The sequence below is a fragment of the Triticum dicoccoides genome, chromosome 3B (assembly GCF_002162155.2).
Source record: "Triticum dicoccoides isolate Atlit2015 ecotype Zavitan chromosome 3B, WEW_v2.0, whole genome shotgun sequence".
Taxonomy (NCBI): Eukaryota; Viridiplantae; Streptophyta; class Magnoliopsida; order Poales; family Poaceae; genus Triticum; species Triticum dicoccoides.
In genome coordinates this window covers 512,023,442-512,027,242 of record NC_041385.1, presented here as the reverse complement: position 1 = coordinate 512,027,242, position 3,801 = coordinate 512,023,442, and positions in this window count along the sequence as shown.

Genomic DNA, 3,801 nt, shown 5'->3' with positions numbered 1-3,801 from the left:
GTATTTGTTCGAAAAAGATTGCTCCCGAAGGTTTCATTCCGTTTGGACTCCGTTTGATATTCCTTTTCTTCGAAACACTAAAATAGGCAAAAAAACAGTAATTCGGGCTGGGACTCCGGTTAGTAGGTTAGTCCCAAAAATGATATAAAAGTGTAAAGTAAAGCCCATAAACATTCAAAACGGGTAATATAATGTTGGGGAACGTTGCAAAAAATTAAAATTTTTCCTACGGTTTCACCAAGATCCATCTATGAGTTCATCTAAGCAACGAGTCAAGGGAGAGAGTTTGCATCTACATACCACTTGTAGATCACGAGCGGAAGCTTGCCAAGGGGATGGTGATGATGGAGTCGTACTCGAACGTGATTCGGATCACCGATGTCCAAGTGCTGAACGGACAGCACCTTCGCGTTCAACACACGTACGGGACGGGAGACGTCTCCTCCTTCTTGATCCAGCAAGGGGGAAGGAGAGGTTGAGGAAGATTGCTCCAACGGCAGCACGACGGCGTGGTGTAGTTGGTGCAGCAGTACTCCGACAGGGCTTCGCCAAGCACGTACGGAGGAGGAGAGGTGTTGGGGAGGGGAGGGGCTGCGCCATGGCTTGTGGTGCTGCAGCCCTCCCCTCACCCCTCTATTTATAGGGGAAGGGGCAAGGGGGGCCGGCCCCTCTAGATGGGATCTAGAGGGGGGGCGGCGGCCAGGGTGGGGGGACTTGCCCCCCAAGCAAGGGGGGCGCCCCCCTTAGGGTTTCCCCCCCAACCCTAGGCGCATGGGCCCAAGGTGGGGGGCGCGCCCAGCCCACCAGGGGCTGGCTGCTATCCCATGAGGCCCCATGTGGCCCGTCGGGAGGGGTGGCCCCTCCCGGTGGACCCCCGGAACCCTTCCGGTGGCCCCGGTACAATACCGATAAGCCCCCGAAACTTTCCGGTGTCTGTATAACAACTTCCCATATATAAAACTTCACCTCCAGACTATTCCGGAACTCCTCGTGACGTCCGGGATCTCATCCGGGACTCCGAACAACATTCGGTAGTCACATACTAGTCTTCCTAACAACCCTAGCGTCACCGAACCTTAAGTGTGTAGACCCTACGGGTTCGGGAGACATGCAGACATGACCGAGACGACTCTCGGGCAATAACCAACAGCAGGGTCTGGATACCCATGTTGGCTCCCACATGCTCCTCGATGATTTCATCGGTTGAACCACGATGTCGAGGATTCGATCAAACCCTGTATGCAATTCCCTTTGTCAATCGGTACGTTACTTGCCCGAGACTCGATCGTCGGTATCCCAATACCTTGTTCAGTCTCGTTACCGGCAAGTCACTTTACTCGTACCGTAATGCATGATCCCGTGGCCAACACCTTGGTCACCTTGAGCTCATTATGATGATGCATTACCGAGTGGGCCCAGAGATACCTCTCCGTCATACGGAGTGACAAATCCCAGTCTCGATCCGCATAACCCAATAGACACTTTCGGAGATACCTGTAGTGCACCTTTATAGTCACCCAGTTACGTTGTGACATTTGATACACCCAAAGCACTCCTACGGTATCCAGGAGTTATACGATCTCATGGTCGAAGGAAGAGATACTTGACATTGGCAAAGCTCTAGCAAACGAACTACACGATCTTTGTGGTATGCTTAGGATTGGGTCTTGTCCATCACATCATTCTCCTAATGATGTGATCCCGTTATCAACGACATCTAATGTCCATACCAAGGAAACCATGACTATCTGTTGATCACAACGAGCTAGTCAACTAGAGGCTCACTAGGGACATGTTGTGGTCTATGTATTCACACGTGTATTACGATTTCCGGATAATACAGTTATAGCATGAATAAAAGACAATTATCATGAACAATGAAATATAATAATACTTTTATTATTGCCTCTAGGGCATATTTCCAACAGTCTCCCACTTGCACTAGAGTCACCAATCTAGTTACATTGTGATGAATCGAACACCCATAGAGTTCTGGTGTTGATTATGTTTTGCTCGCGAGAGAGGTTTAGTCAACGGATCTGCGACATTCAGATCCGTATGTACTTTGCAAATTTCTATGTCTCCATCTTGAACATTTTCACGGATGGAGTTGAAACGACGCTTGATGTGCCTGGTCTTCTTGTGAAACCTGGGCTCCTTGGCAAGGGCAATAGCTCCAATGTTGTCACAGAAGAGTTTGATTGGCCCCGACGCATTGGGTATGACTCCTAGGTCGGTGATGAACTCCTTCACCCAAATCGCTTCATGCGCTGCCTCCGAGGCTGCCATGTACTCCGCTTCACACGTAGATCCCGCCACGATGCTCTGCTTGCAGCTGCACCAGCTTACTGCTCCACCATTCAACATATACACGTATCCGGTTTGTGACTTAGAGTCATCCGGATCAGAGTCGAAGCTAGCGTCGACGTAACCCTTTACGACGAGCTCTTCGTCTCCTCCATAAACGAGAAACATGTCCTTTGTCCTTTTCAGGTACTTCAGGATATTCTTGACCGCTGTCCAGTGTTCCTTGCCGGGATTACTCTGGTATCTTGCTACCAAACTTACGACAAGGTTTACATCAGGTCTGGTACACAGCATGGCATACATAATAGATCCTATGGCTGAAGCATAGGGGATGACACTCATCTCTTCTTTATCTTTTGCCGTGGTCGGTGACTGAGCCGAGCTCAATCTCACACCTTGTAACATAGGCAAGAACCCTTTCTTGGACTCATCCATTTTGAACCTTTTCAAAATCTTATCAAGGTATGTGCTTTGTGAAAGACCTATGAGGCGTCTCGATCTATCTCTATAGATCTTGATGCCTAATATATAAGCAGCTTCTCCAAGGTCCTTCATTGAAAAACACTTATTCAAGTAGGCCTTAATGTTGTCCAGAAATTCTATATTATTTCCCATCAAGAGTATGTCATCTACATATAATATGAGAAATGCTACAGAGCTCCCACTCACTTTCTTGTAAACGCAGGCTTCTCCATAAGTCTGCATAAACCCAAACGCTTTGATCATCTCATCAAAGCGAATATTCCAACTCCGAGATGCTTGCACCAGCCCATAAATGGATCACTGGAGCTTGCATACTTTGTTAGCGTTCTTAGGATCGACAAAACCTTCCGGCTGCATCATATACAGTTCTTCCTTAAGATGCCCGTTAAGGAATGTCGTTTTGACGTCCATCTGCCATATCTCATAATCATAGTATGCAGCAATTGCTAACATGATTCGGACGGACTTCAGCTTCGCTACGGGAGAGAATGTCTCGTCGTAGTCAATCCCTTGAACTTGTCGATAACCCTTAGCGACAAGTCGAGCTTTATAGATGGTAACATTGCCATCCGCGTCCGTCTTCTTCTTAAAGATCCATTTGTTTTCTATCGCTCGCCGATCATTGGGCAAGTCTGTCAAAGTCCATACTTTGTTTTCATACATGGATTCTATCTCGGATTTCATGGCTTCAAGCCATTTTTTGGAATCTGGGCCGGCCATCGCTTCTTCATAGTTCGAAGGTTCACCGTTGTCTAACAACATGATTTCCAGGACAGGGTTGCCGTACCACTCTGGTGCGGAACGTGTCCTTGTGGACCTACGAAGTTCAGTAGCAACTTGATCCGAAGTACCTTGATCTTCATCATTGTTTTCCTCTTCGATTGGTGTGGGCATCACAGGAACATTTTCCTGAGCTGCACCACTTTCCCGTTCGAGAGGTAGTACTTCATCGAGTTCTACTTTCCTCCCACTTACTTCTTTCGAGAGAAACTCTTTTTCCAGAAAGCATCC